The sequence below is a fragment of the Rattus norvegicus genome, chromosome 18, assembly GCF_021556685.1.
Source record: "Rattus norvegicus strain SHRSP/BbbUtx chromosome 18, alternate assembly SHRSP_T2T, whole genome shotgun sequence".
NCBI classification, from domain to species: domain Eukaryota; kingdom Metazoa; phylum Chordata; class Mammalia; order Rodentia; family Muridae; genus Rattus; species Rattus norvegicus.
The window spans coordinates 30,876,395-30,889,149 of NC_141551.1; the positions used below are offsets into that span (position 1 = coordinate 30,876,395).

Below are 12,755 nucleotides of genomic sequence, written 5' to 3' on the forward strand. Positions count from 1 at the left end.
ATTCCTAGACCCCACTACCTCCAAAGGAAAGTGATTTGTTCTCGTGTGTGTGTGTGTGTGTGTGTGTGTGTGTGTGTGTGTGTGTGTGTGTGTATGTGTGTATGTGTGTATGTGTGTGTGTGTAAGTGTGTGTACTCCCAGATATACACATGCACATGTGCAGGCAGAAGTCAGAGGACAAACTTAGGTGTCACCCCTGGGGAGCTGTCCACCTTGGGTTTTGCTTGTTTGTTTTCTGGTCCCTGCTTTTATTCTGTTGTTTGTGAGTTTGGGTCTTTCATGGACCAGAAACTCAGTGAGTATAGACTGGAGACTGACTGGCTGGTGAGCCCTAGCAATCCACCTGTTTCTATCTCCCATGTCCTGGGCTTTCAAGCGTTCACTACTGAACCCAGCTCAAAAAACAGCCACCCAACCAAGGATAAGAACAACAAAAATAATGGCTTATGGAGATCAACGCAGGCCTTCAAGTCTGTATGGCAAGCATTTTGCCAGCCGAGCCACCTTTTCAACATTTTGCCAGGTGCCAAGACATGGTGCAGTTGAAGGTGAGGGGAACAGGGCAGCCTCTCTTGGGATACCTGTCTCTCCCCACTGTCAAATGAGAAGCTATCCTTGCTCCCTGACATCCCCAAGGAGAAGGAAAGCGAAGGTGTTGGCCACCAAAGCAAACAGGAAGGAAGAGACACAATGGTGGATGCTAAGTGAGCTAAAGAAGGTACGGAGGCTTAAGCCGAGACACAGAGAGCTCTTGGGACTGAGATGGGAGGCAAGGTTTCTGCAAAGTGACCCTTGATTAAATGCCTGAAATTCCCACATGGGCACCCAGAGGTCTGAGAGTCTCAAGGCCTCCTATCCAAGAGCCTTGAATACGGTTGCTGTGTTCAGGAGCTTAAGACATGAGCCTGTGACTGTGAAATAGGGTCAGAAGGTAATGGGTAGCCCAGGTGACAGGGTGGGGAGCGTCGGAGTCCACCCTATCAAATCCTTCAGCTATTTTGTGAAACAGCCGATAAAATCCTAGGCTTTTCACAGGTTCTTCCGAGGCAGCTGAGTTTCTAGACTAGAGTAGAGTGATCGTGACACAGCAAGACACTGCCAGCCAGACCCACTGTGGCCACAGCTTTCAGCTTCCACAGATCTCAAAGGCTGCATCCAGGGCTTCTGTCAGATGATCCCCACCCACTCTGGTCTTATTAGGCAGGCGCGGGTCGGAAGATGATGATAGGCAGCCTGGTGTAGGATTACCTGTGCAGTCTCTAACCTGTAAGTGTGTAGGATTACTTGTGCTATCTCTAACCTGTAAGTGTCAGTTCTCCATGTCTGTGTGCTCAGCAGGCCCTTCCTCCAGGTCTGCTGCATCTCAGTTCAAAGCGGCCGGAGGGAAGCCCACCCAATACACTGGCAGGCATGCTGGCTCCCTGCTAACTGCTTAAAACACTTCTCTACCCTCACAAGTCCCCCCTCTTCCCTTTCGACTAGCTTTATACAAACAGCCAAACCCAGCTCTGAATATAACGCACCCCTAATTCTTACCTGAAGAGCTGGCAGGCTGGGGGCTCTCTTCACTCCACTTGTTCGCAAGGGGGACGAAATCCGCTTAGTGGCTTTTGCTCTGTCACAGGGTTGCTGTGCTGAAGCTGCCTCTCCAGCCGGCTCTCTGAACCTCAGGATTACTGCAGCTCTGTGTGGGGAGAGGGACGGGCTGTGGCATGCACATCAGGTTGCTGGCCTGCCTCCAGACACCATGCCAGTCCCAGAGGGCTGTGTGGGAAGCAGGGAGGCGGGTGGGGGAGCAGAGGGCGAGCTCTGGCCTCTGGGTCTGCCTTTGGCCCTTCCTTGCTCATCAGCAGAGGGGACCCCGCCTGCAGACCACCCCACAGCCCCACCCCACTGCGTCAGTGCACAGAAAACTCTAAGTGCCCCTAACTCTTGACAGTCTGCAGCAGACCTGGGACTGCAGAGACGGCAGACAGGGCAGCAACTACCTTGGCTGTTATTTTAGCATGGTTAGTCTTGGGGCAGAAGCCGGAGCCCAGTGGACTACTGTCTGAGCAGAGTCCTGTTTATTTTGAGGCCTCTGTCACCAGGGAAACAACTGGTTGTGTTGAAAGACACGCCTCTAAAATCAGACTGCTGGTGAAAGGGAGCCCTTCTCTGTTCTGTCATCTGTCCCTGTTCAGGGTGTAGGTGTCTGTGTGTGGCAGTGTCTGTCTATGTGTCTACTCCATTTCCCAGAACCAAGTGCATTCTACAAAGTTAGGCAAGGTAGTAACCACCAGGTTCGGCCAGTGAGGGGCAGCAGAGCATGGCCACAGCATTCTGCACTATAGTCCACCCATCCTGGCTACACTAGGGGAGTCCTCAGGTGAGCCTGAGACCTCCTCAGCGGACCATGCACATCATCATCATACGGTGGAGAGGGAAGGAAGGTTGCTATCTGTCCAAATAAGTCTGGCTTAAAGGTAGGGAATGAAGTGGACGCAGATGACGTGGATCAAAGCAAGCACCTGAAACAGTGATTAATTGTTTCCGATCATTGGTGAAGAGAGCCTCCCTTCCACAGGCATTTCAGCCTGGGAGGCATGAGTGAACACACATCTGCGCACGCGCGCGCGCGCGCACACACACACACACACACACACACACACACACACACACACACACACGTGTGCTCACTTGTGCCCACCTGACAGTTCAGATAGAGAGAGGCACGTGGACCTAGAGGAACTGGAAATGTACTCTGAGGTCTCTCCCCTCAGCCAATGAGGTCACTCTGATGCAGTGAGTAGAGGACGGGATGGGGGCAAGGTCTGAATTTGAAAGGCCCCTCATATTTTGAACACTTACTTGGACTCTAGCTTAAGGCATTATTTTGAAGGCTATTGAGTCTAGAGGCCAGCCCTCTTGATGGACCGAGGTCAGTAGGAGCTGGTCTTGGAGGGTTGTACATATCCCTGCCTCTAGTCTAGCTCTCTCCACTTCCTGGTTTGTACCATGTGAACAGCCACCACTTTGGCCTCCTGTCACCATGCCTTCCCCACTGCTGAAATGTCTCTGAAACCTTGAGCCACAGAGAACTTTTTCTCCCTTTTGTAACTTGTTTCTATCAGGTATTTTGTTACAGTATCAGAATAGTAACAGTGTTATCTGTTGGCTGAGAGAAAGCATCCAGGGCCATTCCTGGGCCTTCAGAATAAGGAGTCCTGAGGACCTCAGCTCTTAGAGTTAAATACAAAAGCTCCAATATCACATGGCTCTGACCCAGGTCTCTCAAAGGGGTCTGGTTCTCAGGGAAGCCTTACAGAGGGACTCCATCACATCAGTACTGAATCTAGTTTCCCCGGGAAGAACAGAAGTGCAGGCTGGCCAGGTTCCCAATTAGAAAGGAACCAGCTTCTGCCCTCACCAGATGTGTCACACACAGAACAAGGCTACAGGTGTCACATGGAGCTGCCCTCAAGCACAGGGCTTGTGAGTACGTCGCCATCAGTGTCCTTATTCAGGAGAATGGGTGATATGTTGTCGAAATCCAAAGTTTGGGGTGTGAAAAATACACCCTTGATATTCATTCAGACGAGAGCAGGTGTTTCTTGTTCAGTATCTTTAAGCTGAGGAAGAGGAGTTCATTCTTGAAGGAAATGACAATGTTTTCATTTCAGAAGTGGCAGCTCTCATTCAGCAAACCACAGGAGTTCAAATCAGAAGGCGTTTGTGGTGGTTTGAATGAGATGTCCCCTGTAGTCCCTGGCATTTGGATACTTGGTCCACAGTTGGTGGTATTGTTTGGATAGGCTTAGGAGGTGTGGCCTTGCTGGAGGAAGGATGTCCAGGAGATGAGGGAGGGCTTTCAGGTTTCAAATGCCACTTGGGATTCCTGTGCTTCCTGTGTGGGGTTTTAGATGTGAGCTCACAGCCTGCTTCTCCAGCTGCTGTCACGCTTTCCTGGCATGGTGGTGATGACCCTTATCCCTCTGCAAATCTGACCCCCTTCCTTCTATAAGCTGTCTTCATCATGATGCCTTATCACAGCAGTAGGAAAGCAATACAATGCCAGCGGGACATTGTGTGTTTGAAAAGGAACAGGTCAGCATGCCTAACCTGAGACCCTGCCAGCTATGGAAACAAAATCACCTAGTTAGGAAATCCTTGTAATATTTTAATGATGTGCTGAAAGACCCTTTCTGAACAAAAGACACAGACCTAAAGTCTCCTCCAGAGTCACACCCTCATCTAAAGTCTCTGAGTGACTAACTCTCCCCCTCCCTATGTCAGCCTACTACTCATTAACCTGAGGACGCAGTGTCCTTGGCCACTCCTGTGCAACTCCGCTCTTCCAGGCTCCAGATTCTGTCTTTCCTGAGGAGCTCAATAAGAATTCCAACTTACAGCACCCCTGTGAACTTGGGGGCACTACAGCAATCTAGTGTACGTGAGCCTGTGCTAGCATACCCAACTCTAGGGTAAACACCTACATTTCAGTTCTCCATTGTGTCCAGTAGAGAGGACCATCACACACCTCTACACCCTACCCTTATCGCTTAGGTAAATACAATCCCTAACTACTGACCTGTGCTAATTTCTGTTCTATAGCAAGTGTCTGGCATTATTATGGTCCAGATCCTGGGAAATGAATCCTTGATTCTTTAAGGCACATTTATAGTATGGTTCTCTTGATGTTGGCATTTAATTTCCTTTTTACTTTAACAGTCCTCAATTTGTCTGTTTATTTCGTCGCGTTTAAAGGGTCTATACCTACCTTTGAAGTAATATGTGCAGAGTTTTTAAAATCCTGAGCGATGAGAATGAGAGGCTCTGGGCCCCACTATTGTTTGGAGTGGGAAGAGACAGTGAGATTACGTTGTAGGAAAGTCTGGCCCCAGAATAGACCTGAGTCCTGAATCCAGGAAATAGTCTGTGGAAAAAAATAGCTGTCATAGCCACTTATTAAGCACCCACAATACTCTAGGTCCTCTACAGTGTGTGTGTGTGTGTGTGTGTGTCAGAAATCATATCTTCTCTGGAAGTTCTTAGGCCACTTTAAATGCCTCTTTTGTCACAATAAGACCTTTTACAGAAACCACATACCACTGCAGCCATGACCTGACGAAGACAGAAAACAATAGCTCTTTGAGGACAGACCAAAATCCTGGTATGGTTATCCACAGAGATGTGGGCTTGCCCAGAGCTGTCTGAGGCTAAAGTGCCAGCCTGGGGCAGTTAACAGAGGTGACATGGTCCTTCCCAAAGAGCCAGACTTGATGCCCAAACCTCTTAGGATAGTCCACAGGATAGATAGTCCTTAGGAAGGCCCACAAAGGTGGGGGACAGCATTTCTGTCTTGTTTATTGATTCAGTGACTTATTATAGCAGACATGGAACCCCCACTCTTCAACTTAGTTGACATAAGAGGAGTGCCCGTGCGTAATGGATTGGCAAGATTTTGAAGGCTTTGAGTAAGTACACTTTCTTCCTCTCAGGCAGAATTGCCACCCTGGCATCTCGTCCTGACTCCCGAGGCTGACGTTTGATGTTTGCTTCAACCTTCCTCACTCCTCTTGGTTGAATAAGAGACAGCAGCACTGTGAGACTCTTCCTAATCTCACTTGACCTTTTGACCTTGTTCAAGCCCAACAAATCCTAGTCAGCTGATAGGTAAAATCAGATGCTGAGTGGCACGGTCTAACAGAGCATTTCCTCTTGTTTATGCCCAGTCAGCCATTAAACAAGGGCATCCTGGCCACCTAGGGGGCCGGCTGCCAATTGGACTGTAAGCACCTCAGACATTCTGAAGAGATTGCTATGAGTTATCCAAGGTGACCTCACAGCCAAACACAGCAGCAGAGCCGTAGCACAGACGTTGGATACAAAGGCCCTGCCTCATCACCACCCACGAATATTAGCTAATTTCCCAGCTGCTGCAGGAGGAACACTTGGAAAGGGTCCCTCCCACAAGTGGACTGCTTCAACTCTGATACGGATCCCCCAGGACCTCTTCTGGTTCTCTTTTCTGTTTTTCTTGTTTTAGGCTGACCTCAAACTCCCATGTAAGCTAAGGATGGTCTTGAACTCCTGACCCTCCTGCCTATACCTTCCAAGTGCCAGAATTATGAAAGCACATGAAGCTATCTCATCCAGTTTCTATGGTGCTGGGGAGTCCAAAACCTTTCCTTTAACTGTTTTGAGACAAGTACCCATTCACTTGCCTGGGCTGGCTTTGAACTCACAGTCCAGTCCAGATCATCATTCTGTTTCAGTCCCCCAAGTAGTAGAGATTACAGGCCTGTGCTGATAGATCTGGCCTGCATGATGACACTGCTGTGTAAAAGCTCTTGCGATAAGAACATACAATACTCAGAACTATAAAGCAATCCTCGCTAACTCTGTCCTCCCTGAAGATGGCCAGATGTGAGGAATTAGACTCTGTCAGGGAGAAGATGACAGCCTACTGTGCTTTTACAGAGAGCTCTTTTTGGTTTTATTTTTATTTTATTTTTGTCTTGTTTTGTTTTATTTTGTTACTAATAGACCTCTAGCCTGTGTGATGTAGCACGGGCCTGTGATCTTAGCAGTCTGATAGCAACAGAAGATAGGGAGTTCAAGGCTAGCCTGGGCTACATAATGAGATTTTTTTTTTGAGACATTGGCTAATTCATTCAAGCATTCATTGCTTTCTGGGGTTATTGATTTCAGTAATTTCCCTTTAATTTGTCTTCCTGTTTCTTCCTTCAGTCCCATGCGTCATTCCAGAAGAATCTTGCTGGAATGGTACGTTAGACTGCAGCTCTCTTTATTCAGAACTGCCTGGTACCCTTCCTTTGCACTGAGAGCTAAAGCAAGCTCAGCCTTACCTCTGCGTCTCTGAGTTCACGTAGCCATCTTTACTCGTTGTGTTACTTGCGTGCTGCTCATCACGTGGTGCAGAGCCTGCCGAGATGGTTTGTTACTCTTGGTCTTTTCTGCGCTAGACTGAAACCTTCTCAAAGTTTTTGTGCCAAAAGAACAGGGTTCATCAGCACCATCGACCAGATGCCCAGGGATAACTCTTCTAGTTCAGAGGCCCGAGGGAGAGCCGCTGCTGTCCTCAGCATACTGTCAGCCCCAGGCCTGGCCCAGTTGTCCGTCCTCGGCTGTGGTAAATGTGGCTCAAGCAGCCAGTGTTGCTGTTTGAGAATCAGCCTTTGGTGCTCAGAGCCCTGCAGTCTGGTCCACAGCAGGCTATGAAACCCGCACAGTCTACGCCCTTGAAAATCTGACAAAATGCACGGCTCAGTTCTCCAGAAAAGTGAGCATGTTTGCTCATATACACATTTTTACATTTAATTCAGAAAGCAATGAGATGCCCCAAGCCCAGTTTAGCTGCAACCAAAGAACACCTGGTTTGGAAACTGCTGTGCTATTTGGTAAAACAAGCAAATTTGGACCCCAAGTCTATGATTGAAATAAACCAGAGTCTTAAACATAATAAAAAAAAAAAAAAGAGAGAGAGACCTTAAGCGAATATCCCAGGTAAGCATTACCACAAAACATTAATGAGAGGATTGACGGACAGTAGACCTTTACAGAGGAATGGTCTGAAACCAGGTGGGAGGAAAGCCATGCAAACCATGCAAACAGCACAGGACCTGTGCAGGAAAGGGGGCAGCCCCTGGACCTATCTCTTTCCCATCTATGGTCTTCCCATCTGTCTGCGGCCATGTTCTGTGGGAAAGACTCGAGCTGACCAAGGCACAGCAGACCACGCCTTCAACCAGTCCTTGTAATGGGCTAAGATCCTTCTGGATTTCGGTGCTGGCTAGTTTTTTTGTTTTTTGTTTTTTTGTTTTTTGTCGTCAACTTGACACAAGCTAGAGTTCTCTAGGAAAAAGAACGTCAGCTGAGAAAATGTGTCCATTCAGTCGGCATAGATTTATTTTTGTTAGTGACTGATGTGGGTGGAGCCACCTGGAGCAGGTTGATCTGGGTTGATTTAGAAACCAGGCTGGGCAAGCCACAGAGAGAAAACCAGTAATTCCTCTGTGACTTCTGCCTCAGTTCCTGCCCTGAGTTCCCTCAGTGACGGACTGTGATGTGGAACTCTAAGCTGAAAGGAAACCTTTTCCTCCCCGAGTTTCTTTTGGACAGGGTATCTTTTCATAGAAATCGAAACCCTAAGTAAGACAATTTCTTAATGATTTTGCTCGGCTATGACTCACATGACCTATGGATCACAAGTGTCCAACAAAGGTCTTGGATAGTCACAAAACCATGCAGCCACAAGTACAGTCACTTCAAAAGAAGCCCCTTGGTCGTGAGCTGCCACTTCCCCTCCTGCCAGACTCTGACAGCCCCAGCCGGCTCTACTCTCTATCTTTGAGGATTCCCTGCCCTAGCTATTTTGTTTCAATATAATCATTCAAAGTTGGCTTTTCCCCTTAGCATAATATCTGCAAGTTTCAACCATAATGTAGCATGTATCAGAATTTATTTTTAAATCTTACTGTTGAATTTTTCATTGTATGGATATACCACATTTAACTCCATCCACCAGCCAATAAATTTGTAGGGTCATATATTATAAATAATGCTGCTGTGAATGTTTTCTATTGCTACATGCCATGTTTTTAAATACTTAAGTATTTTATGTGTATGTGTGTACCTGAGTGTGTATGACACACATGCAGGTACCCTCGGAAGCTAGAAGAGAAGACATCTGGTGGCCTTGAGCTGTAGTTACAGGTGGTTGTTAGCCACCTGATGTAGGCACTGGGAACTGAGCCCCGATCCTCTGAAGAGGGGTCAAATCAAATAAGACTTCCTTTAGAGAGGCACTGAGATGTCAGGTGACAGAGAGGTGTCTAAATCATCTAAAGGGTCCTATGTAATCCACCAAGAGGGTCTCTTGGGCTTTAAAATTATGTACCAGGAGATGCCACTGACAGGTACCTATATGTTAAATGGACCAGGAAAGGAAAAGGCAGATGTGCCTGGGGTATACCCCAGTGTCACCACTTATTGCCGTATGATCGAGGACATGTACTTCCCCCACCTGACACAGCATAGTAACACAACATGAGAGCATGCCTGGAGAGCAGAGCTGAAGACTTTCTGGGTTTGAGCTATTGGGTCTCCACATGCATACTGAGCTCACCGATGCTTGCTGGAGTTATATTGCCTTTAAAATCAGAATGGAGGCCCACAAGCAGGCTAATTTTCTATTGTTCAACTGATTGAATTCACATCATTGGGCAGCAATTATGTGTCAGATGTTATAAAGAGGGCTGAGAATAAACTTAATCTCCCCCCCACCCCTGATGCAAAATTCAGGTGGGAAAGAAACTAAGAATTACAAAGTTTGTTTTGAGACAGAGTCTCACTGTGTAATCCTGGTTGTCCAGGAACTAGCTATGTAGACTACACTGGACTTGATCTCATAGAGATCTGCCTGCCTTTGCAGTTCTGGGATTAAAGGCGTGTGCCACTACAGGGCCACAAGGGACTTTGCAAGGCAAGATGACTTCAATCAATAGAGTAGAGGGATTTGGGACAAGGGGTATGGAGGGAAGAGCATGTGAGACAGGAAGTGATCACCTAGAGGAGCCAGGGAATGGGGCTGGCCTAGACCTGAGCCAGAGTCAGCTTTCTGGTGTTAGCATCTTCGTCATGACCAGGAGTCTCTGGATGTGACAATCCATGGCATCTTTTAGTAACCTGTTCTACCAATAATTATTCTCCCTCTGAAACCTCTTATCAATAACAGTGATGAGTGAAAGAGGAAGGGACCAAAGTCACCGTTACAGAAAGATCAGCCGCTGGCCCTGAGTCCTGCAACCAGCCCCCTTCTCTTGGGGTCAACACTTTGGTTGCCTTTGGGGAATCATCCTCATTGCTCTTCACCAAATGGTGCTGGAGAAGATGACTATCCCCTCCCCCCAGTCTCTTCCACATAGGTTCTATGAGAAACAAGCCTGAGACCAGCTGGAGCAGGATGTCGGCAGAATGTCCGCTGAGCTGCTGGCAGCCACATTGCCACCATCATACCACAGTCATGGCAAATCCTTCTGGGAATGGAACATTACAGGGAGCCAAAGGCAAAAGATGGAGAGAGAAGGATTCTAGTCGATATTACCTGTTGTCTTAGGGTTTCATCGCTGCAAAGAGACACCATGACCAAAGCAACTCTTGGAAGGAAAACTTCTAATTGAGCCTGGCTTAATAGTTTCATAGGTTTCAGGGCATTATCATCATGGTGGGAAGCATGGCAACATGTCAGCAGACATGGCGCTGGAGGAGCCAAGAAGGAGACTATGTTCTGGAGGCAGCCAGAAAGAGACTGGGTTCCATATGGGGTGGGGCCTGAGCATAGGAGACTTCAAATCCTGCCCCACAGTGACACACTTCCTCCGACAAGGCCATGTCTCCTAATAGTGCCACTCCCCATGGGCCAAGCATTCAAGCTTGAGTCTATGGGGGCCATGCCTATCCAAACCACCACACCTACCCACCTAGAGCCACCATACCAAAACCAAAGTCTTTGCTTTCAAGCTGAGGGGAAAATACCATCCTTTTGCCTAAATCTCTTCAATCTTGGTTTATGGTCATTGAAAAAAACAAAACTCCAATTCATGCAAGCACATGACCCCGTCGGGATTTTATTTATGTCTTATTAGCTTGGACATTTGCAAGCCTTAACTCAGTGTCTGCAGTCACAGAACCCACGTGCTGGAGATAGTGGGCCCTGTGCACATCTCCAAATGATTAGGGGTGTAGAAGGTTGGACCAAGATACAAACTGTACTTCTCTTTCCCTGCCCTGCTCACCCAGCAACCATCTCCCAAGCTCTCTATTTCTTTCTTTTCTTACAGTAAGGAGTTACTGAGTCTATGACGTCTATCTTGCAGGACTCTGAAACATCAGAGAGGAGCAAGACGCAGAAGATTTGCAGATCTTAGGGGTTTTTTTTTTTGTTGTTTTCTTTTTTCCTTTTTTTGCCCATTAAGGGAGAATCGGCTGGGTTTCTTTTATTTCCTGTTCTGTTCTGTGCTTTTTAAGAAAGCATTAACTTTATGGTGATGGGATTTGGCCAGTCTACAATTTCCTGTAACCTCTTCTTGGATCTAATCACAAATAATTCACCGGGTAGGAATCATTTCCTGCTTCCCCCGCTAGGAACTGGTCCTACACAGTTCTTTTCTGGAGGGCGAATTCGTGCGTCTGAATGAGAGGCAGGAATCTTTGCAGACTACAGCCTGTCTTCAACCCAGACTCAGGTCTGGGAGTGGGGGAGCAAGGAAGGAACAAGTGGGAAGTGTGGGGAGCCGGCACTCACCTCTGTCTGCTCTGGGAGGCTTCCTGTGTGGGTGGTGGCAGCCGCTGCAATCACACTGAGCTACTGGAATGGACACTGCAAGGAGGCTGCTGAGAAAGGGAGTTTCCATTCACCATTAGAAGGGAGTGTCCATCCAGAAAAGGCGTCAGGCAATGCCCTTACCCCCTAGAGGCTATCGAACCAAATTCCTTTATTCTTCTCTCTCTGGTGTTAACAGGACCGAGACCACGAGGGAAAGGCTGAGTGAAACCATACACCCCACTGGTCACTTAACAGGTGGCTTCCTGGCCTTGGGACCCTGGGAGAAGGCAGCAGGAAGAGGTCATAAGGCCCCCCTCATACCCCCACAAGGCTAGCTGGCACTAAAAGACAAGGACGAGAGCCCATGCTCATTTTTCCTCTCATGTGATTTATTTTTGGATTAGACACGCAGGCTATTTGGGGGCTGGATAGCTGCCAGGTGAAAGGCTAAATATGTTGGCCAAGCTGTGTCTGTCCGTGCCCTACTCTGAACTCATCCCTGTCCCTTCCCCCATATGAAGCAGAGAGAGGGGTAGGGGTCTTCCTTAGAGTGACTTTTGCAGCTCCCCATGCATTCCAACTGCTTGATCACTTTCCTGTGAAGCTTCATCTATGAGACAGAAACTGTCTTCACTTCCATGAGGCTGGTGTTCCTCTCAAACAAGGAGACCCTCTATTCAACACAGGGGCAGACCCTGAGATGAGAGGGCATTATATAAACAGTGTGGAGTAGCTGAACACAGTTCTGCCTTGGTCTGCTGGTAGTTCCTACTTCCTAGGTTTGTGGAACATAATACTGAAGTGAGTCGATGTCTCGCCTCCCGTTTTTCTTCACTGACCATGAATGGAGAGTTGAAACAGTAGTGCTTGACCTGCTGGCATTCAACTTAACCTCGTCATCGTCACTGTCAGGGGTCTTACTCCTGGGCTCCTGCTGAATGCCATCTCTCGAATGTCCCAGCTTCTTTAATCCTCAAGGCAGCCAACCCTGGCCTCTGTGTGACAGCCAGGGAAGTTGCAACTTGGAAAAGTCAGAACCATACCTTCAGGAAGGTTGAGGTTGGGCTCCAGACTGTCTGACTCCAGAGCCGGTGTTCTTGGCGATTTAGCTCCACTGCCTTCTCAACTAAGTTGAGATTCTGCTGCACTTTCAGAATAAAAAAAGAAAAAAGGGGGTGGGGTGGGGGCACCACCAACAAAAAAGCCTCAGGGATGAATCTCACCTATTAATTTAACCTTCAGTTTCCTTCCAAGTTCAGTTCTTGAAGGGAGAGAGTATAGCTCGTGTGTGTTAACTGTCCCAGGCTGAGTCTAGGTACAGGATGGAATCTCTGGTGTCCCTTGTCCTTGGAGACATTTCCCTATGAGTAATTCACTGTGCAAACACTAGAGAAAACTGGCTCAAGCTGCCCAGACTGGTCTTCCA

The 12,755-nt window shown here is 47.8% G+C and overlaps 1 protein-coding gene across 3 annotated transcripts in view; it reads right to left on the reverse strand.

Moving 5' to 3' along the window:
* Fgf1 (fibroblast growth factor 1) overlaps positions 1–11,546 on the reverse strand; it is an 86,254-nt gene extending 74,708 nt beyond the window's left edge. For 2 of the 3 annotated variants that reach the window (XM_087592184.1, XM_087592179.1), the window contains exons 1-2: positions 11,309–11,546; positions 1,537–1,684 (exon numbers count right to left, since the gene is read on the reverse strand). The gene's annotated coding sequence lies outside the window, so the exon portion shown is untranslated. The remainder of the gene's footprint in view (positions 1–1,536; positions 1,685–11,308) is intronic. The other variant, XM_087592182.1, reaches the window with a different exon arrangement.
* Positions 11,547–12,755: the final 1,209 nt, after the last annotated feature.